This window comes from Pleurodeles waltl, chromosome 6, assembly GCF_031143425.1.
Source record: "Pleurodeles waltl isolate 20211129_DDA chromosome 6, aPleWal1.hap1.20221129, whole genome shotgun sequence".
In the NCBI taxonomy this organism is placed as follows: Eukaryota; Metazoa; Chordata; class Amphibia; order Caudata; family Salamandridae; genus Pleurodeles; species Pleurodeles waltl.
In genome coordinates this window covers 1,054,066,214-1,054,089,810 of record NC_090445.1, presented here as the reverse complement: position 1 = coordinate 1,054,089,810, position 23,597 = coordinate 1,054,066,214, and positions in this window count along the sequence as shown.

The following is a 23,597-nucleotide window of genomic DNA, read 5'->3' as shown; positions in this document are numbered from 1 at the left end:
AGAGCTGGAGACGCTTGTGAAGGAGATCCTACTTCTATATGGACAGCTCTTTTGTGCACCAGAGGAGCAGGTAACAGTACCATGTGCACATATGTTTCTGTATCTCCAATGAACTTTGATTTAGTTAGCCTAGGCTTATGGGCAATATATCAGAATGTGTTCTTAAGACCCTGTAGGAGCAATCTGTGTCCTTCAATGGATGAGTCCCTGGGCATGTACCTATGTTAAGTGACAGGTTTAGACTCCTGAGGTATTGTGGAGAGTGTGCAATGAGTATTCCCTGACCCATATTGTGATTGTTGCACATGGTTAGCTGAGGTGTCATGACAGCCATCGCCAGGTAAATCCCATCATCTGATGTGATTGATGTGTGGTCATTTGTGGTAACATGATGGCAGGAGGTGTTGATGCATGTTGTTTGTTGGTTTCTCACCATGCTTGTGCCCTGTACTGGCACATACATCTGTGGCCACATCTGGCATTGTTGTAGTGTTGTACTGAAGCCAGCTAATGACACTCTATGGCCCTAAGATCTGCACAGTGACAGCCCTTGCCAATTGGCTATCGGATATATGAAGTTTTGTGATACATGTAACTTTTGGGGGCATGGTATTATATGTGGATTTATGTGGTCTGCCAGCAGAGAAAGGTGCCTTTTCAATTGCCACTTTCTGTAGATATTGCCATCTGCAACATCACAAAACAAAATAAAATGATGGATGGAGTGTTGAAACTTTTCAAACACTCATCCCCAGTCACAGATCTGGGTTCAATCCATTGTTTTTTTGCTCGCCACGTCACCCCAGTTTGGATCCAGTCATATGCAAATCAGTCGTGACCCTGTTCCCCATGGGAACAGTCCAGCCTGAACTGCTAGGCCAGGTCCTCCCTGGACAGGAAACCCTGTCCCCAGGGTTATGTTGTGCGTTGTGTGATAGGTATGTGTATGTAGCTGACATGTTGGTGTCATGGTATTGTGTTGTGTTAGGATACCAAATTTTGAACAGCATAAAACGATAGACTAGGTAATTTGTCTTGTGTTTTGTCTCCCATTTTATGCGGTGTTTATTGACTGGTTTTAGCATTATTTTTAGTATTTGTTGCTTTATGAGGTATTTTATTCATGTCTTTTACATGGGATTAATTATTTTAAAATTATTTTTTTCGATATTTCCTTTATCAAAAATGAACATTGGTGGATGTATTTGACAGTGCAGTGTGTTGAGTGGTGGATAGGTTTTGTGTTCCCTCCAGGGGTTGTTTACTTCCTTTTCACTAAACTTGCGAAGAGCCTTATGAGTAAAACAGAGGGCCTTAAAAGTAATCCATTTTCTGATCAGTAACCAGTGAAGTTTAGATAATGTCTGGGAAGCCAACTGGAACTTAGGAATATCTAAGGGCAAATTAACTGCTGGATTGTGAAGGTTCTGGGGTTTGTTTAACTGTTGCTGCTGAATATTAACATATAGGGTGCTGCAGTAATCAGTTGTGGATAGCACAAGGGTCACTACTATTCTCTTCAGAAGTTCAAACAGGAAGCAAGGAAGAACATTTTTACTATTCTCAGAGTATGGAAATAGGTTGAGGTGATTGAATTGATTTGGTTTGAGAAAGTCGGCTTGTCATCAAATATAACTCCTAAGTTGATTACTTTTCTCATGGGCATCAGCGGAATTCCTAAGTCCTTTAGCCACCAGATGGGAGATCAGAAGGAAATATCATTGCCAAACAAAACAACTTCCGTCTTTACAGAGTTAAGTTTGCCCACTTCCATCATACAGTCATGAAACCTGTTGCTGCATCATGATAGTCATGTGTAATGCAGACAACAGTCTGTCATCTGCATAAGAAACTATAGGGAACCTAAATGTACTAATCAGACTGGCCAGGGGTGTAACATTGCATATGGCTGGGTCCAAACTGGGGTAGCATGGTGAGCAAAATATCAATTGATTAAACCCATATCTGTGACTGGGGTGAGTGTTTGAAAAGTTTCATCACTCTGTCCATCATCCTTTTGTGTTGCTAAAGTTGCCCTAAATGGGAACTGTATACCCAGGTGTGTGTCTCGTGCTCACTGTGCCACTGGATTCACGCTAACCTGGCTGATGATGGGTGATACACTAGCATACTTGTTTCCAGTTCAGGGAGGACCTGGCCTTGCAGTTCGGGCTGGACTGTTCCCATGAGGGAAAGGGTCAAGACTGATTTGCATATGGCTGGGTCCAAACTGGGGTGGCATGGTGAGCAAAAGAACAATGGATTAAACCCAGATCTGTGACTGGGGGTGAGTGTTTGCATTGTCAGCACTCCGTCCATCATCCCTTTGTGTTGTTAAAGTTGCCCTAAGTGGGAGGGTATGCCCAGACTTGGGTCCCTTGCTCACTGTGCCACTGGAATCAAGCTAGCCTGGCTGAAGAAGGGTGATACCCTGAAACCGGTCCCAGGATGCTTGTTTCCGGTCCAGGGAGGACATGGCCTTGCAGTTCGGGCTGGACTGTTCCCATGAGGAACAGGTCCAAGACTGATTTGCATATGGCTGGGTCCAAACGGGGGTGGCATGGTGAGCAAAAGAATGATGGATTAAACCCAGATTTGTGACTGGGGGTGAGTGTTTGAAATGTTTCAGCACTCCGTCCATCATCTTTTTGTGTTGCCAGGGGTGTAACGTATACATTGAAAAGAGAGCTTAATGATGACCCCTGAGGAGCCCCACAAGAGAGTAAAAAAAGGCTAGATAAAAAATCACTAAGGGCAACAGATTGTTCTATGTCTTAGAGGAAAGAGCGTAGAGTGGTCAAAGCAGAGTCTTTAATCCCTATGTTATTAAGATGGTCCAGAAGCACTGTGTGGATGACCGTGTTGAACGCAGCTGACAGATCTAGAAGAATAAGTGCTGTCTTATCTCCATTGTCCATTATTGCTCAAATTTCATCCAATGCCACAATCAGTACTGTGATTGCTTCTAAAACCAAACTTAGACTAATCTAGCAGTTGGTTATTTTTAGAAAGGAGGATAATTCTAACTTCATAGCCTCCTCATCGATTTTAGCTGGTATCGGAAGGCAAGAGATGGGGCAGTAGCTACGGAGTTTTTGAGGATAAAGCATAGGTTTCTTTATAAAGGGTAGAACAGAGGCTTTTTTTCCAGGATTCAGGAAAATATCCTAATCTAAACATCCAATTAAAAATGTTGGTATGGAGCTACCGTCTCTGGAGCCAGATGTATTAGAGCCGGATTTCACTGATTCCATAAATATTTTACTTGGTTAACTGTTTAAGGGGTAAATTTGTTAAAGGTCTCAATTATTATGGAATATCTTACATCTTTAGTGACAGGTGGGTTGCCTTGCTTGTTCAAGACGAATTAATATACCTCGTTAACTTTTGGTTAAAAGTGATTAGCAAGCCTATCACAAAAAGATTGATTTATACCTAAAGTGTTTTTGTTATTGAAATTAGCATGTGTGTTCACTGTCCGAAAAAAAGCTTTGGCTGACGTTTTGCCAATTCTATTTTATCAATTGAGTAGATAGATTGTCCAGCCTGGATCATGACTTTATGATCCAAGATGCACTGCTCATATTTATCTCTTTCACTTATAATATAATTTTTCCTCCATTATTGTTCCTGTCATCGACAGGGTTGTTTTTGGATTCTTAAATTGTCAACATACCAGGTAGCTGTAGGTTTGCTTCTGTGATAGGTATGAGACTTTAAAGGAGCTAGTCGCTCCACCACATTGCCAATCCAATTAGTGTATTTTGATGTCACTAAATCCAGATCACTCATGTTATCCGGTTGGGCGTCTGATAAGATCTGATTAAACTTAACTGCTTTAATTTTATGCCAGGCACATGATTTAGTAGTTTGGGTCAGCGTGCTTGTGAGGGGAAATTAGTCTGGTACCCTCAGCTTAAACATGACCACCTCATGATCTGACCAGATCATTGGCAGTGTTGAAGTGACTGTTAATAAAAGATTGTTTGAGACTCTTCCATTGAGAGTGTGACCAGCTGAGTGTGTAGAACCATGGACTAGTTGGGCAAAGCCCAAAATCAACATATTGTCAACTAAATATTCAGGGGCATATTTCTACTCTGTTTGCGCCAGATTTGCGTCATTTGTTTTACGCAAATTCGGCGCAAACTTAACTTCATATTTATACTTTGGCGCTAGACCCGTCTAGCGCCAAATTTATGGAGTTTGAGTCATTTTTTTTACAGTGGAAACCTACCTTGCGTTAATGAGATGCAAGGTAGGCGTTCCAGGGCAAAAAATTACTCTAAGGCTTTTGCGCCTTATTTATACTCCCGTGCAAAAATGCTGCACGGAAGGGGGAGGGCCTTAAAAAATTACTCTAAACCAGTTTAGAGTCATTTTTTAACGCCTGGGTCAGGGCAGGCGTTAAGGGACCTCTGGGCTCTTTTCCATGGTCTCCGACCATGGAAGCAGTCCACAGGTGCCCTTCCCTGCCCCCAGGGACACCCCTGCCACCCTCGCCCACCCCTGGAGGACACCCATGGATGGGGGGACCCATCTACGGTAAGTATTTTTTTTTTTTTAAAGTGGCATGGGGGGGCCTAACTTGGGCCCCCCTACATGCCATTGTGCCCAATGGCCATGCCCAAGGGACAGAAGTCCCCTGGGCATGACCATTGGTCAGGGGGGCATGACTCCTCTCTTTGCTAAGACATTTCCATGGGGGTTGTGCATCAAAAAATGACGCTAGTCAGGTTTGAGTCAATATTTTTTACTCTAACCTGACTTGCACCATTCTTTGACGCACAACCCCCATTCTTCCCTACGCCTCCGCTGCACGGTTAGGGTAATTTATTTTGATGCTAACCAGGCCGCAGCGCCGGCTAACGTCATTCCATAAATAAGGCGCCCGGTTGGCGCGTTGGAATGGCGTTAGCTGGCGGTAAACCTTTTGACGCAAATCAGCGCTAGCCCTGATTTGCGTCAAAATGTATAAAAATGGGCCTCAGTATCTCTATCAGCTGAGGCTTCTAAATGAAAGTTAAAGTTCCCTAATAGGGGAAAATTAGATCGATGTAGGCAAGATTTAATGAGAGTACTCATTGATTGCACAAAGTTAGGCCTAGGTCCAAGGGGATGGTACAATAAGATTCTGTTAAAATAATGATTCTTGGATAAATCAATTTTAAAGGAAAGTGCTTCGCAATCTATGGTGGATACAGTAAGAAATGTAGCTGCCATGTGTTTCAGATAGATGACTGCTAAACCCCCATCTCGCTAGTCTAAATAAGGAGCAGCCTGTCGGAAGGGCAGAACTTAAATCAGGACCAGAAGTCGGATCCGCACAAGTTTCTGTAACAAATGCTATTTCAGGTGAATAGTTTTCAATAAATTTAGCTAATTTAAATGTATTTTTAACTAGAGATCTTGTGTCAATAAGCGTGCACATTATTTTACTTTCCGTTGGTGTTTCTCTAGGACAAACAGTATTCACAGCGTTAAGAGCTGTGGTTGTATTATCCTCAGCCCTGGGTTTTACTAGTGAGAAACGATGGTCAGTGCTTGTGGTGGTATGTAATGCGGTGCAGAAGGTTTTTGTCCAGATTTGTTAAAATTGAAAAGGTCATCCTTCGAATAGCTCAGTGCTTGGCATGGGTCGGGGGCAAAACAGCCCGGGGTTCTGGTGCTCGGCTTGGTCCTGGCCAGAAGGGTGTAAAGAGGCTGGCCTTTGGAATGCCTTCAGTGTGCCTGTGGCACAGACGTTCTATGAGGTTATTTAAAAAGCCTACCATCCAAGGGGCATGGCCACTCATCTTGGCACATCAGAAAGGAAAAATAAGTGGCCCCCTGTGAAAGGACTTTAGAGGAAATCAAAGCAAAATTAACAAACAAAACTGAATCAATGGGAAAAATTTATGAGAATTTGGTGCAGGGCAAGAATGCACCATATAATGCGATCCAACACATTTCTGTCTGTTCCAACTGCATTGGCACCTTTTTGGCTGCCTAGGGCCTACACAGGCACCATTGCTCTTTGTCGACAGGATTGTTTTTGTGCAAGAAGGGGCATCTTCCTGCACAAAAACAATCCCAGGAGGCTTTTTCCTGGGACGCTTTTTCCTCTATGTGTGCTGCGTAATGCAGCACATATAGAAAGAGGGGAAAAAAGGAGAATTGTAGATATTTTACCTCATTGCACCTTCCCTGGGGAGAAGTAAGGCTCTTGTAAAGCTGGGGTTGCATCAGCATCCATGGGTGTTGCATGGGAAAACCCACCGCAACACCTATGGAATGTCTCCCTTGTGCAGAGTAAGGCAATGCAGCGATTTGAGCTGTCTTGCCTTACTCCATATCCATGAGGCCATTCAAAGCCACGCAAAAGTGGCTTTGTTTGACCTCATAGGTATGGTTTACAGGTTGCACTGAGGCTGCATCACTAAAAGTGCTGCAACTGTGGCACTTGCCTCTCATAAATACGTCCCAATGTGTCTGCAAGGGAAGTCAAAATAGCTCCGGTTACAGTGTGACTAAGCTGGGCGGATCAGACCTACCATGCATAAAGAGAGTGCACATGCCTAGTTTAGCAAGTTTGTTACCACTTTTTTATTATATTCAATTATGTACATAGTCCTCAGTGCCTGATGATACCTTACTGAAATCAGAAGGCTACGTGTCAGAATCAGTTCTGGGGCCACAGGGGATGCACAGGCTACTGGACCACAACCATGGTGGTTTAGGCCTTTTACCAGGATTAAACCACATGGGGTCTGACCCACTACGGTACTGCAAAGTGGACACCAAATACACCCTCACAGTGAGCAGTGCAAGATTTCTCAGGGTGGTAATCTAAGGGCAGAGTCTCAGACATCAACTGTGATCAATACACAATAATAATTGATCAATTCAGGGCTCATCTTTTATGAATGAGAAATGCTTTATTATTCCAAAACAAGATACCACATAAATGAATCAATCAGTGAACACGGGGTTCTATAAAAGGTACTACATGGAAAATAGGCAAACATGCATCAGGCTTAGAATCTCACAGTGCAGGCTGACTGTGATTAGAGTAACAACATTGGCCCATAGAGCAGTACTTAAAGGCCCATGGCCCTGGCAACCCCCACCTTAACCTTTTCTGAAGCCAAAAGAGACACAATGGCTCAGTAGCACATGCTCAAGGATGTTAGAGGTATCTGAGGCCACTCTGCAATGCATGTGTGATGGCCCAACCATCCTTCAATGTTGTTCAGGAACTCCTTGCCAATTATAAATGGTCAGAGGCTGCTGCTGCAAGCTTCAGCAGGGAAATAAGTCCAAGGCGAAAGTCACACTGTCTGACAAGTGAAGAACTCACCCTCTGTGCCAAAGATCTTTTGGACTTCAACAACTCTCTCTTTGCTCACCTGCAGAGTCAGCACAGTACATTGGGTAGTGGATGCTGCTTTTGGAGGTTGCAGGGGCAATCAAGATCTCTTGTTCTTTCCTATTCCTTGGTTCGCATAGTACCGCAGTTATGGTGGAAACAGTTATCAGGAGACTGGGATGATGACTCCAAAGCTTACGTCAGCTACTGCTCCTCTTCATTTCCTTCGTCTTGGGTGAAGCGCACCACCCACTGATGGTAACATAAAATACATCAAGGTGGAAGGAACACCCACTCCAGTACTCCAACCAGCTCCTGCACCTCTCCCCGGCTAATCTAACTTTCTGGGCCATCCCTTCCACTCTGTGCTACTGCTGTGTCCCCCTAGGCTGTCTCCTCTTGAAGGGGTCTCTTCTTCTCCCCTCTCTCAGAGAGTGAGGTAGGCTCTAGTCCAGACGTATTTCCAGAGCCTCTCTACCAGCCCTTTGCATACTTTCTAGGTGATTTACCCTCATCTCAGTGAGGCTGCCTGTCAGAGACACCTGTTCTGGATCTGAGGAATTCCTCTGGTACTCTACAGAGTAACAATCCTTCAGTCAGCAAGAAACCTGGAACCCAGTGGTGAAGTTTCAATCTCAGTTTTAGAGTTGTTTGCAGACAGTGAATGTCGATTCTACTGTAAGGGTCGTGGCACTGCTCCAAAGCAGTTCTGCCTCTTTACATATTTTGCCTCTACAGAGCAGACCAAGTTGTTTTAGGTGATGCTTTCCATGGCAGATAGTGACAATGACTGTCTCAATCTGGATTATCCAAAATACAAGCCTATCATGAGTGAAGACGTTGCTCCTGAAAGCCATTAGTCTTTGGGTGGGAGTACCAACTCTGGGAGAGACAAAAGGGCAATCCCTGCCTGGACGTGGAATGATTCCCTCTACACAACAACTTAAACCATTGTCTTTATCTCCCCACACCCTCCATCAAGCCAATTTATGTAGCTCAAGGGTAGACAATCAGCATACGTCTTCCAAAATCTTCACACTTAAATCAGTTCTGTATTCATCCTCACACAACTTACTGTCTAATACTAAGAACTCAAAGCTCAGGAATGCCACCAAAAAACTTTGCCATTCTGGTGAGGCTGTCCCTCAGCCTCCATCTTGAGTCATTCCTTACCATGAGTGATTCAAAATCTATTTCACTTACCTCACATGCTTGCTATTGTACTCAATATGGAGGCACACTAGCATTCACCATGTATATTTCCTCTGCACGCACCAGTCAGTCACCGATGCCAGCACCAGGCCATGGCACATCACGATAACAGAAAGTTACCTGAACAAGGCTGGTAGGCATCTCACTCTTGAATAGCAGGAAAAAGGCCTTTAATGTAATATACAACAGAAAAATGATATGGTGCCCAACCGCTCATGATTATATCTTGTGACATGGACAGTAGTCTCATGTACTAGGAATGGATAACTGATGCACCCCTCCATACCACAGAGCCATGGTCTTTGTCTCAGAACCTTGGACACAGTCTAGGTCTCAGCATATGTGCATCATAGTCATAAGCACTGGGCACAAAAAACAGCATTCCAATGGAAACTACAGTGTGATACTCAGGGCAGGGATGTATATCTGTGAAACCATGTAAGGACCATTCCTATCCCAACTTCAGACACATTGCAAACATTGTGTTAAATATGGCATAAAACATAACTAATCAGTGCCTTAGTATCCACCAAGCGATATTGATTTTATCAACCTTTAAAGGATGTAAAGCGGAGGCCACTCTGGCAGAATTCAAACATTTGATGTGTGCTTTCAGCCAGTGAGATGTCATTGTTGTATTACTTATCCTTTGAAATGCAACAGACTGCATACGTTTTTTAGAGGGAGGGTCACAACAGGAAATTATGCATTTACTCGCTCACTAAAATGGAGGTTTAACCTCCCAATAGAGCAGAGGTTTTCAAGCTGGGGCGCGAGCCCCCCTAGGGGGCCTCAAGTGATCCCAGGGAGGGAGGGGCGCCAGGCTCTGGCCAAAGAAAACATTAGGCGGATAACAGGGCTTTGTTTTAAGCAGAAGCATGTTATTGCAGTTTTAAAAAGGTAACAGTACTTAACTGCAATGTTTAAATAGTTCTAGACATATTTAAACATTGCCATCTTTATAAAATAATTGTGAAAAATTCTGAGGGGGGGCAATCATTTTTATTTTTCAACTGGGTGGTGCAGCATTAAAAAGTTTGCAGACCACTGCAATAGAGGGTCAGTGCCATTCTCATGCCACATGTTTAAGTGGATTGCCAGGCTGCATTTTGCGTCAAGTAGGAAGCGAAGGTAGCAGAGGACTGACACAAGTTTTTGAGTTTGCCCTCAAGTAAAAGGGCACACAGCTCACCTCTCTGAGTAACATCCAAGCTACCCCTTTCTCAAGTTACTGATTGTTAGACCTGGCATCATTGGCGTGGTCTCCCCTAACATTTTGCTTCTACTTCCCAGGTTGTTTCTATGTGCTGGCCTCTGTGGTGCTTTTGTTACTCTGGGCACTTTACCACTGCTGACCAGTGCTAAAGTGCAAGTGCTCCTTATGTGAAATTGTATATATTGGCTTTTCCATGGTTGGCATATTTGATTTACTAACACGTCCCTAGTAAAATGCAGTAGATGTGCCCAGGGCCTGAAAACCAAATGCTACTGCTGGGCCTGCAGCACTTGTTGTGCCACCCTCATGGGTTGCCCTTTAAACATGGCTCAGACCTGCGACTGCAGTGTCTGTGGGTGCAGTTTTAAACTTCCAGTGCGACTTGGCAAGTTACCCAGTTGCCAGGCCTAAACCTTCCCTTTTTATGCATGTAAGACATCCTTAAGGTAGGCCCTCGGTAGCCCCATGGGCAGGGTGCAGTGTATGTTAAAGGTGGGACATGTACCAATATGTTTTACGTGTCCTAACAGAGAAATACTGCCAAATCAGGTTTCCACTGTGCAAGGCCTATCTCTATTATTGGTTAACATGGGGGCTGCCTTGAAATATTCTTAAAGTGAAGATTCCCTTTGGGAGCAGATAGAAATGTGGAGTTTGGGGTCTCTGAACTCACAATTTCAAAATACATCTTTTAGTGAAGTTGGTTTTTAGATTGTTAGTTTGAAAATGCCACATTTAGAAAGCAGGCATCTTTCTTGCTTAAACCATTCTGTGACTGCCTGTTTGTGGATTCCCTGTCTAGGTCAGTTTGACTGTTGGGCTGTTTGTGCATCTCCTCTAGACATTGACACAAAGGTTGCTGGGTGTAGCCTGCATATTCAGATGAGCCACATGTGCTAGAGTGGAGGGAGGAGTGGTCACTCACACCTGAAGGAGCTGTGCCTGCCATCACACAATGCAGTCTCCAACCCCCTGGTGTGTGTCTGGGCCTAGCCTGGGCAAGGGAGGATTTTGTGAACAACAGGGACTTGCCTTTGAAGTTTGCCTGCTTCAAAGGCACATGAGGTCGCTTTACAGCATTGTGACTTCGCCAGACTTCGTCTCTGTCGGAGGTACCAAGGGACCGACACCTCACAACTGATGCCGCCTCACCTCCACTGCTCTGCAGTAAGGACCCGGCGCTGCTGTGCGATGCTTCTGCTCCTCTGCCCCGTAGCACTGGATCTGACGCCGCGTGGATCCAGCGATGCCTCGGGCCCCGACTCCGTGCACCAGCCTGTTTTCTACTTGTTTTACTAAGGTACTGTACCTGGGGGTCCTTACGACTCCGTAAACAGTGCCAGTGGCGTCGCATTGTAGGAAATGACTCAGTTACGACACCGCATAACATCAAATTGCAGCATTTGTGCCGCTGTTTTTAAGTGCTAAAATCATATTTTTAATGGTGTACTGTGGATTTTTATTGTATTTGGTCTTGTTTCTTTAGATACAATATTGACTCATTTTCTAAACCTGTGTTGTGTCATTTTGTAGTGGTTCACTGTATTACTGTGTGTGTTGGTACATATACTTAAAACATTGCCTCTAAGTTAAGCCTGCCCGCTCGTGCCAAGCTACCAAGGGGGTGAGCGGGGTTAACTGAGTGTGATTCTCCTTTAACCTGACTAGAGTGAAGGTCCTTGCTTGGACAGGGGGCAACCTGAATGCCAACCAAAGACCTAATTTCTAACACTGATGTGTTATCATGAAACTCATGACTCAGTCATCCCAGAGATAGGTTGGTAGGTCACTTGCAAGACCGTTTGACTTAAGGTGTGATAACTATACAGAAGCACAGAACAACTATTTTATTTTTTAAAGAGGGTGAATTTCAACCAATATACCTAACAGTCTTTGGCCCTGATTACAAGTGGAGCAGAATTTCCTGATGGAATTCCAATCCGGTCAATCATGAACAGGCCCCATTGTCCATGGGCATAGATTTAAATGGACAGTAACGAGGGACCCGTTTTACCTGTCAGAAAAAACAGCTGGTAAACTGGCCTTGGGAATAGACTGCAATTCGTACTATACTCGTTTTTTCCCCTCGACATATCCCTTTCCAAAGCAGAGCAAAGCTTTGTAATGTTCCCACTTGCCAAGCAGTTTCCTCTCGTCCTTCAAGCACCCTTCACACCCACCTCCCTCCAACCCGGCTTTTCTGGCACCCCGTTCGCATTTTCCACTTGTTTAGAGAAGGTGGGAATTGTGTCTTGATCTCCAGGGAATAAGGAATATCATATTGAATTTTGCCAGATAAAAACAGGTATGCACACTTATTTCCTATTCCTCTTGGATTAACTTGTAAATTATATGTTGTTGCCAGTGTGTTACCTCACTAGGCTGGCGTTTGCTGGTGTGGAGTTATCACCCTCTATTACGGTGTAACTTGTAATCGGCGCCTGAGACGTCCTTAAAGTGGCAATGTACGAAGATTAAAAAAACAATTATTTTCACCTTGTTCCGCATCGCTAACAATCATCAACAATAAACATTCTAGAATATTGCTTTGTTTAATTATATTTTTTCCTGAAAACGTAACATTACTTTAGGAATTCAAACAATGCTTTATTTTTTCTTGCCTTTAGATGGCAGTCCTCCGCCATTTTTGCCGTCTACAGCACTCCGCTACTTACGAAATAGTGTCAAATGGGGAGGGCGGTTTTCAAAGATCTAACTCCTACATTGTGTGGATAATGCTCTTTTATGCGAGTGTTGCACCACATTTTGTTCTTTTACACACATTTGCATTTGAAATGTACACATTGAGTAAATATGGCTAGAAAATTTGGGCATTAACATATATATAAAACCATGGCCCTGATTTATACTTTCTAACGCAGTTCAGCGTAAAAATGTATACCGCCGGCTAGCGCGATCCCAAGACACCGGATGGGCGTCATATTTATGGAATTACGTTAGCCGGCGGTAAGGCCCGGTTAGCATCAAAATAGTTGATGCTAACTGGGTGGGGGAGACGTAGGGAAAACTGGAGGTTGTGAGTCAAAGAATGGCGCTAGTTAGGTTAGAGTCAAGAAACTGACTCTAACCTGATTCGCGCCATATTTCTGTGCATAACCCCCATGGACATGACTCCTGTCTAAATTAAGATGGAAGTCATGCCCCCAAGCCCAATGGCCATGCCTATGGGACCTATGTCCAGTGGGGCCAGTGCCACGTAGGGGGGCCCAAGTTAGATCCCCCTATGGCACCTTAAAAAAAAATTACATGTACTCACTTATACTGTTCTCTGCTTACCTTGGATGGGGTCCCCCCATCCTTAGGTGTCTTCCTGGTGTTGGTGTGGGTGTGGGTGGGTGGGGGAGTCCCTGGGGCCAGGGAAGGGCACCTATGGGCTCTTTCCATGGTCTCTGACCATGGAAAAAGGCCCACAGGTTCCCTAACACCTGCTCTGACCCAGGCGTTAAATAATGGCGCTAAGCAAGCTTAGCGCCATTATTCAGCCCGCCTCCCTCCTGTGCACCATTTTTGCACGGGAGGATAAAGAAGGTACCTGGGCCTTAGAGTCATTTTTTGTCTGGGAACGCCCACCTTGCATCTAATTGACGCAAGGTAGTTTTCTGCAGGCAAAAAATGACTTTAATTCCAATATTTTGATGCTGGACGGGTCTAGTTTCAAAATTTAAATAAGGAGTTAAGTTTGTGCTGCAATAGTGTAAAAAAAAAAATGGCGCTATTTCAGCGCAAACAGAGTATAAATATGCCCCTATGTTCTGCATATTGTGCTAGCCTAGAGCATGGTTCTGTAACTAATAATGCTTACAGCTTCTCTGTTTTAGTTCTCCCATAAAAACAATATAACAACATATGACACATGCCTTTCACAATCCATCATTTGAATTTCAAATGTATTTGCCCACTTCAATCCAGATTTGACCAAACTTCGTCTAGCTCCTTTTGGGCTTAAGTTAAATACTGTTAACAAAATGTTGCAAGCACATTTCAAAACAGTTGTCAACAGTTGCCAACGTGATTTTCACAAAATTCTCTTTATATATTTTGGACCATTTCAACACTCCCGTGGGTGAACCCTTTGATAAAACCTGGAAGTAACACATGTTCACGTTTGTTGTTATCCAAAGAACTAGTTAGTTACTTTGTATGTGTACTGCATTCCTAACATAGACATTTTAGGGGGAGCATGTCTAAGATGGCGACCGCACTAGACTATTAAGCGCGGAGCTCCGCCTGAGCCCTACAAATATCCTGCCACATCCAGTTACATCTGTCCCTTTCAGCTATCAGAGTAGGGGACTTGCTCTGCTGCACCCCAGGGTGCTTTGGGAGGCTGCTCCGCTCCAGGAGAGACACCCGGTGGGTGGCCGCGAGTGAGCGGGCCGATGAGCAGGTGGGCCGCGTTAGGTGATCGCACGGCACAGTCTGGCCAGCGAGCACGCAGCAGCTAAGTGGGATGCTCAGAGAGGGAGGGAATGCTGCTTGGGACCCCTACGGTGAGCACTGATGGTCCCCTTGAAGGCGGGGGTTAAGCTTGACAACTGCAGTCGCGCATGCACAAGCAGATGCCGGCAGCCATGCAGTGGAGCAGCAGTGTGGGGGCCGGTGCTGCTGAATTTTTAAATTGAAGGGAGAAGAGGCATAAAGGAACATGTGACAGCTTTTTAAAAAAGGGGTGATACAGTGGATGGACCCAGGTGACCTGGGGCTACACACACCCTCCTCCCCCCCCCAGAGGGGCTGACAATGTGTTGAGGAATCTTCGTCTCCCATTTCTGGACCCGGTGGGATAAAAGACAGAAGCGTTCCCTGCAGTTACAAGATAAGTGCCGCTTTCTCAATTTACATGAAGCCATGTACGATGTAGGTCCACATGAGACTTGGAGAGGGAGGAATGTGAGTGGCATGTATATAAACTGTTAATGCTGATAACACTCTGAAGGGAAAACTGACTTACCCGCCATCAACTACGAGGTCTGCCCCTTGTGTCCCTGGGATTGACTTGGGCACAGTTTGTCTCCTGTTCAGATACTGTGCCTGACCACGTAATTTTTCCTTCTACCTCCTTTTACTGTCTGGACACTGCTAATTATGTTGGGGGAGACCAGGTCTCATACGTCGCTGCCATTGGGGTGTGCGAGGTGCGAACACCTTCCAACCCCCCAGACAAAGCTCTGGATGGCCTACAGCAGCTTGAAGCCACACTGCAAACACATTTACTGCAATTTGAAAAGGTCCTACAGGCTATCTTGGACATGAAATCCTCCTTGGAAACCTGGATCGACACAATTTCACTGGAGGATAACCTGTTGCGAGCAGACCACCGCAAACTGGTCAACCGTGTTGGTGACACAGAATCCACCCATGCCATGGTGCACCCCTCGGTCCAGGAAATACATTATCAACTAAAGCATGTTGAGATGGGGAGCCATGCTTCAACGCAGAGCAGAGGATGAAGAGGGGCACAGTCGCCAAAATAATGTCTGCTTCTTTGGCTTTCCAGAATGTGCAGAAGGCCCCAGTGCAAAATTGTTTCTCGAAAGCTGGCTTGCTGAGACAGTGCTGGAGGGCAAGGTTCCGAAGTTATTTTCTATTGAGAGGGTGCACCGCATCCCAGGATGGCCTCCACTGCCTGGCACTCCGCTGCAACATTAATAGACCGGCTGCTTAACCACAGAAACTGAGACATGTTCTTGCAGAGGTTCCGAACTAGAGGGCCCTGGAAATATGAAGGCAGCACAATTACGGCCTATCTTGATTTTATCATGGCAGTACAACACCAATGGAACACTTACACCAAGGTCAACTGGCAGCTCCGCAAGGTGAACTTGAAATATGCCCTGCTGTTCCCAGCAAAGCTTTGTGTGATTAATGTTGACAAGAGCCACATTTCCCACTCTCTAGAAGTCTTCTGGACATGGCTGTACACCAAGAACCTGGTGGGAGAACCAGGAGAGGACACTAAGAATGCGCTTTGGCTTACGCCTAAGTCATGGAATCACAAAAGGAAGTCACTTGAGTAAAAGCCAGTTAAAGACCAGATGGAGGCAGCACAAGTGCGCGCGGTCAATGAGGCTTCGCTTTGCAATGCTAACCCCTACTCATTGCTTCGCTCCAAACAGGCACTGGACTCTGGGTCAGACACTGGTGGTTCACTCTCTCCACTGCTCCTTCCCACCCAGGACCACAGGTCACACCTCGTTCTGCAGATGATTTATGATGATCTCATCCTCTTTGGCAGCACTTGAATAAGCACCAAGAAGGTACCTTATCAGAGGAACTTTACATTGACTTGGAGGTATGACATTGGGAGCGAAGAGCTTGGATGTTCGCTACAGCCAACTCAGGAGGGCCCAAACTATGCACTCAAAATACTCTTAACTGAACATGACTCCTCGCTGAACGTTTCCGTAAAGACATGATTGAAATGCAAATATTTAATGTGTATTTGTTAGTTAGTTCAATAGAGGGAGGCATGCGATCATTTTGCACTCAGGCCTGGGGCATGGGGGTTGTTCAATTTCTTGGTTTATTGGTTTGTTTAGCACTGTCTGGAAACTTTATTGACTGAAACAAGAGTTGGGGAGGTACTGTGTATGGGGATTGCTGCCCAACTGGGTATGGGCACACCTATTTGTTACCAATGGCTGCTATATACAGTGTGCTTACATGGAATGTTAGCGGCATAGCTACAATGGCCAGAAGGCATAATGTCTACGCATACCTCAGGCAGCGGCGAATACAATTTGTATGCTTGCAGAAAACTCACCTCACTAAGAGTGAACTACATAAAGTGAGCAGACGATGGGGTGGGCAGGTATATGGCACAGGTTATTCTCCTTATGCTTGGGGGCCCTTATCTGGGTTGCTCCTGAAGTTTCATTTGTGAAGGGAAGTGTCCCGGCTGATGTCGAGGTCCGCTATGTAGTGGTGAAGGGTACCCTTGATGGACACCCTTTTTATTTAATATCTGTCTAGGCTACAAACACTGCACAGGCTGCTTTCCTTGACTCCCTATCACCTACCATATTGTTAACACCACAAGCTCTGGGGTTGTGGGAGGGGAATTTAACTGCATACAGGATTCAGACTTGGATTGGTCATTACCTCCCTTGCCGGGAACAGCTGGTATACAAGCCACACAACACTTTTGACATTGGTCCAAGATCATGGACCTCCATGACATTTGGCGGATGGGTAATCCGGGGAAGCAAGAATAATCTTATTGTGCACCAAGACACCAGATTCCCGCGCACCTAGATTACCTTTCTGCAATTCTGAGTGCTGGTCAGTGACACACTCCTCTAAATATCTGTGCAGAACTCTTTCGGACCGTAACCCGATTAGAGTCACCTTTCAATGGGGGAGGCTATGACCAGCTATCCCTTCTTGGCACCTGCGCACTGAGGCCTTACATGATACAGTGTGTTAACGCGTCCTTCTATGTCAATTTATACACATTAGGACTCGTTTTAGGCCGATGAATCTTTTGACCCAGTGGTGAGACACCGTAAGACGAGGTAACTGATCAATATGTCAAGCAATATATCAATAATATTATCAACATATATCACCACAATATATCTCAATTTAGACATTGGTTAAAACTGTTGGCGCAACCATGACCTTTCAGTCATGAATAACCACACCTTTGTTGAAGTTTTGTGAATTTTATTCCCTATTGATTACAATGTAGAAGCAGATGTATTAATCTCAAAACCAAGAAACAAAGGAGCATAATCACGATATGGCAATTGTGATAAGATTTTGACAATGTGAAGATGACAAACATTAAGCCACTAATATATGATATATGCACAAATCAAATAAGTAGAACAGCATGTATGTCTCAGTTCAGCATGGCACAATGTCAGTCACGTCCGTTGCGTCAGTCAAGATGAACCCTATCCTAACCACTAATTAGCATCAGCATGTTGGACTTCATGCAAAAACAATTTAGAACATCAATTTGGAAAACATCTAACTAAGGTCTCTAATCAAAAATACAGCAGTTGGTACCTAAAAAGGAAAAGCGAATAGACAAATTACAAGAGCAACTGTCATAATTACCCTCTTCGGAATGAGTCAGCATACAGGATCAGTCTTCGTCTTCAGGACATCAGTTGAATCGCCGTCAGTCTATCTATTCTAAGGGCAGGGGACACTTCCCTCATAAGGAGGAAAAGTGTAATGGGGCAACTAATGGTGAGGATGGTTTATTAAGTCTCAAGTCACCAAAGTGACAGGGTTTCTGGATGCAATCAATATCATTCCCTACCTAGTTCTTCTGAGTCTCCTGCGTCATGGGTTTTTATCCCCTTTTGGCAATACCTTCCCCCAAAATTCTATTGGATATTCGCTTGACCCCACTATCTTTAACCTATCAAACTATACATTAAGTCATATAATTGTCACCCCACAATAACTTATAACACTTTGATTGGTCTTCATAATTGATGTTTTTCGTAGGTGGCACATCCGGGGTTACTTCATTCCCTGGCACACTCTTCGGGTCAAAAGTTCACTTTTCCATGGTAGAATGTCCTTGAAAGTTTCAGTAAATGTTGCAAAAACTTATAAAACTTATACTAAAGCAGCTAGCATTCGGGTGAGAAAAACTAGCATTGTTGCAAAAACGAAGAAGAGAACAAATGCTGGGTCATGGCCCTTTTGCAAGTCAGCACACTGGAGAAACAGAAAATATGCTTTAATATGAGAGCTACACAGCTAATTCTTCGGCTCACGCTAATTTAAGGCTTATGGATTCTAATAAATGCAATCTTCGTACGTGTTAACATATTCAATTCATCATAATACAAGTAATCATTTCTTCTTATTGATATTAGTATATGCATACGATAATTCTCCACGTTTAAAATACGTTTCAATTAATAATATTATTAATGCAGCATTGTTAAGTATAAGCATTTCACATCTAGAATAGGTAATGTTTAAACTACGCTCTCTCAGTCCCTCCTCTGATGACGCTCGTCATCACACAAATCTTTCTTCGATCTAGTTTTTCACCTTGCGCATGATGCGCATTTTAACATCTTGCCCTTTATGAGAACTTTCCCATATTTCATTGAACATTTTCTCTCTTTCAGTTTCTTCATTTCGTCTGGCTCTTTTAGTCCAATTTCTTTTTACTTTGTCATTGATTTTACATGCCCCCCATAATCCTAATAGCCAACCCAAGACAATTAATAGACCCATCATAATTTTTGCAAGTACCCTATTCCAAATGTTGGTAAACCAGCTTCCCACTCGGGCAATTCCTCTCCCAAATTTCTCCCAAACACCAAGTTCTTTTAGTTCCTTCAAATCTGTACTATCTCTAGTAAGGTTAGTAAGCATGCTTCTAATTTTCTTACTGTTATCTGGAATAAATGAGCAACAATGACGCTCATTAAGCATTTTGCAGACCCCTCCACTCTTTGCTAAGATAATGTCTAAAGCAAGCCGATTTTGAAGAGTCATAGCTCTTTCTGCAGCAAGTTCAGTGTCCATCAGGAGTATGGCTCCTGTAAAGTTTTTCAGCATGTTATCCACAATAGTAGACAACTTTTGAATTTTCATAGAATTCAAGATAACCCCTACTGATGGGATTATGGCTCCAAATATATCACCAATGACAGCCGCCACTGATTCTCGTTTTTGTCTAGAATGTTGTAATTCAGACGTCTTAGGTATTTGTTTTAAGTCATCAATCTGGTATATCTTTGGGAACACTATTCCCAAATAACATGTTCCATACCATCCCTTAAGGAGACGGTAATAAGCATTTAGCCCACAAATGTAATAGATTTCAGGAATCGCTGGATCTTGTCCATTCAACATAAAGGTCCATTTACTCTGGAACAAAAACACATGCCTACACTTGATCAGATTTTGGTCTATATACACAGAGCCTACCTACGTGTAATGCATCTATAGCTAGTTTGCCTTGTGTTTTGATTGCAGTATAAGCATAATCATTTGCATAAGTAAGTTTTTCGAATCCTTTCTCTAACCTTTCTTTTAGTACTTTGCGCCTATCATCTGTGTGATATAGGAAGCTCTTTTCTACAGGCGACAGTAAGCAAGTCAAATTGTTGCGATGTGCATAAGCAGTTCCAAATGTAAGTGTTGGCTCAAAGAATCCTCTAACTATTTTTATATCATGCTCTTTAGCTAATTTATTCAAGAATTCAATCACAGGCACAAAGGAAAACACAACATCCAAATTCGAATAAAAGTAGTGCACATGCTCTTGATTATAGAATCTTGTTAGTAGCAAGCTGCAACTAATTCCATAAGTAAGAGGGAGGCTATGATAGGTAACTCCCTCCTGCACAGACAAAGGAATTTTAGTACATACATAACAATCTTTCGCATCCATGGTTTCCACATATTCATTTAGTAAGCGATAGAAGACATTAGTAGAGCTCCCCTTTTGCATTAATTCCCTCATGCATATGTCTTGCATCCTGCTCAAATCTCTCCCACAGTGTTAGTTTAGTAGTAGTCTCAGGTTTTGAAGTTGCGTTAATAGTTTCTTTCTCTCTCCATGGCATTCCCACAATCACTCCTACAACCATTATTGCACACACAACACCTATTATAAGACCTAACCAACCACACACCTTACTTCCCTTGCTACTATTTCTATTGTAAGCCATGTTTGTATAGAATCAGAATAGCAGATCAACAATCAACTTGAGGAAAACTTTTTTTTTTCTGCGTATATTACAGCGTCTTCACTCACTCCAGGACCCTTTTCGTCAATTCAGGTTAGCAGTTTGTCGTAATCAGGTTTCTTTTCAAGTCAAGTCCGGTTTTAGTGTCACTTCCAGTAATTTTCTAGAGTTTCTTTCTTTTAGTTTACCAAATTTTCAAACTTAGCCAAGTCTTCTTTGAGTTTTGTTCAGGTACCGTAATACTGGCCTGGTACTTCTCGATCAAAACAGAATGCTAGGAATTCTTGTTGCCATTCAGATGTTGTAGCATACGCCCATTCAGGACCTGTATATCTTCTGTTCGCGATTCTTTTTCTCTTTACTCGTCGTTCTCCTTGTTGTTCTCCTTCACTCAGATCATCAGCTTGTGTGGTATCACTCTCTTCTATTATGGTGTCATTCGATACCTCTCTTATTTTAGGATGTGATTTGTCTGGCCAATTATCACCTCTATGTGTCTTTTCTCGACGTTTTCCTTCAGCACGTTGGACAGGACCCTCCTCTTGTGATATGGTGTTTTCTCTTGACGGACCTGCAACTGGTTCGGGAGATTCTGACACGTTTTGATTTGTATCTACAGTTTCTCCTTCTAGTTCTGTGTTGCGTTCAGATTCTAACCCGTATTCGTCTACTTCTGGGAGAGCCTCTCCCTGGCTTAGTTCTCCTTCTGCCTCAACTGAGATAGGCACTCTGTCGCCTCTCTCGAACTCATTGACAGCTTGAGGGACAAGGCTGTTCTCAGTGGGCTCTCCAGTAGTCTCAGTTCCTTCTTGACTGATCTCTGACTCTGAGACTTCTCTTCATGAAGTTGCTGTACCGGAAACTTAAAGTTCCTCTTCAACAGGACACGTTACTTTTTTCGTATGACTGGCATGTATCCAGTTGGGAACCCCGGCACACTTCACAGCAGTGGTAGTCGTCAATATTACTTGATACAATCCTTTCCAACGTGGCTCTAAACACGATTTTCTCACGTGCTTCTTGACAACCACCCAATCTCCAGCTTGCAGAGAGTGGCCTGGATCGCCAATTGGTGGCAACATGTTAGCTTCCACCTGGTGAGAAAAAGAGCGAATCACGTCAGCCAAACCTTTGCAGTAATCCAACACCATATCATCTGTAATATTCACTAGTGCATTTGCAGGTACTGCTGGTAATCTCATTGCTCTGCCCATGAGGATTTCATGGGGGGACAGTCCCGTTTCTTGTCTGGGGTATTTCTCATAGACATCAGTACTAGAGGTAAGGCATCTGGCCATTTCATGTTTGTTGCTGCACACATTTTTGCCATTCTTGATTTCAAAGTACCATTCATCTGCTCAACTAATCCTGATGCTTCAGGGTGATAGCTACAATGCAGCTTTTGTTCAATGTTGAGTGCAGCGCACAGGAGTTTAATCACCTCATTGTCAAAGTGTCTTCCCCTATCTGATTCTATAGAAACCAGAAACCCGAATCTTGGTATCAGTTCCCTAAGTAGTAATTTTGCAACTGTAAGACTGTCATTCCTACTTGTGGGATATGCCTCAATCCAATGACTGAAAACACACACAATCACCAACACGTACTTCGATCCTCCACAAACAGGCATCTCAATAAAATCCATTTGCATTTTGTTGAATGGACCTCCAGCTCTCTGAATGTGGCTCAAAGTTACCACAGTTCCTTTTCCAGCGTTCATCTGTTGACAGATGACGCACCTGTGGCAAGTGATTTCTGCAGCATGTCTGAATTTTGGATTGAACCAATCAATCTTAAAGGACCTGATCATGGCATCTCTTCCTAGATGTGCCTGCCCATGGTATAGCCGGGCAAACTGTGACAAAAGGCTATTTGGCAAGACCAATTTTCCCTCTTCTGAAACCCATAGGCCATCAGCTCTTTGTACACATTGCATTCTTTGCCAAGAGTGTTTCTCCTCTTTGCTCGCATGACCTTGTAATGTTTTCAGTTCATCTAAGGTGTCAACCACTTGTAAGGCCATATTTAAGTGTGTGTCGTTTTCAGATTGTGGTAACAATTCCCATTGTTCCTTAAACGATATACAGTTCAATGCACAAAATCTTGCGACTTGATCTGCATAGACGTTTCCCATAGACACAAAATCTTGTGACCTGATGTGAGCACTGCACTTCACCACAGCAATTTCTTGAGGCAACTGAATTGCATGCAACAAATCTCTTATTTGTTCACCGTTTTTCACAGGGGAACCAGAGGAGGTCATGAAACCTCTCTGTGACCAAAGTTGGCCGAAATCATGCACGATTCCAAATCCGTATCTGCTATCAGTATAGATAGTGACTTTAAAATTTACAGCTGCATGGCATGCTTTAGTAAGGGCAATTAATTCTGCCACTTGTGCAGAGAATACTCTCTCGAGCCAGGAGGCTTCGACAATGCCAGTTATGGTACATACTGCGTAACCGGCTCTCAGTGTTCCGGCAGAGTCTCTAAGACAGGACCCATCAACAAACATGATGCAGTCATTTTCTTTCAATTGAGTGTCCTGAATATCTGGATGAGGTTTGGTGCACAACTCCGTTACCTCAAGACAATCATGTTAAAATTCTTCCCCATCTTTGATTTCAGATTTTTCATTAGGAAACAAGGTTGCCGGGTTCATCACAGTGCATCTTTTGAGAGTGACATTCGGTGACCCCAGTATGATCGTCTCATACCTAGTGAGACGTGCATTTGTCATGTGTTGAGTCTTAGTTCGTGTCAAGAGAATTTCAACTGAATGTGGATCCATTACTGTCAGAGAGTATCCCATGACTATGCCTTCACATTGTAAAAGGCTCTGACCAACTGCTGCGACTGCCCGCAAACAACCCGGTAAGGCTGCTGCGACAGGGTCCAAAGTAGCTGAAAAATATGCTACAGGGCGATTTGCATCTCCGTGGACCTGTATTAAGACAGACAAAGAACAAGCATCACGTTCATGGCAAAACAACAGAAAAGGCTTTTCGTAGTCTGGCATTCCCAATGCTGGTGCCCTGCACATGCATTCTTTTAATTCTACGAATGACTCAAGCTCCTCTTTTGACAAAGTTATAGTGTATGGCTCATCCTTGACTTCCTTTCCTGT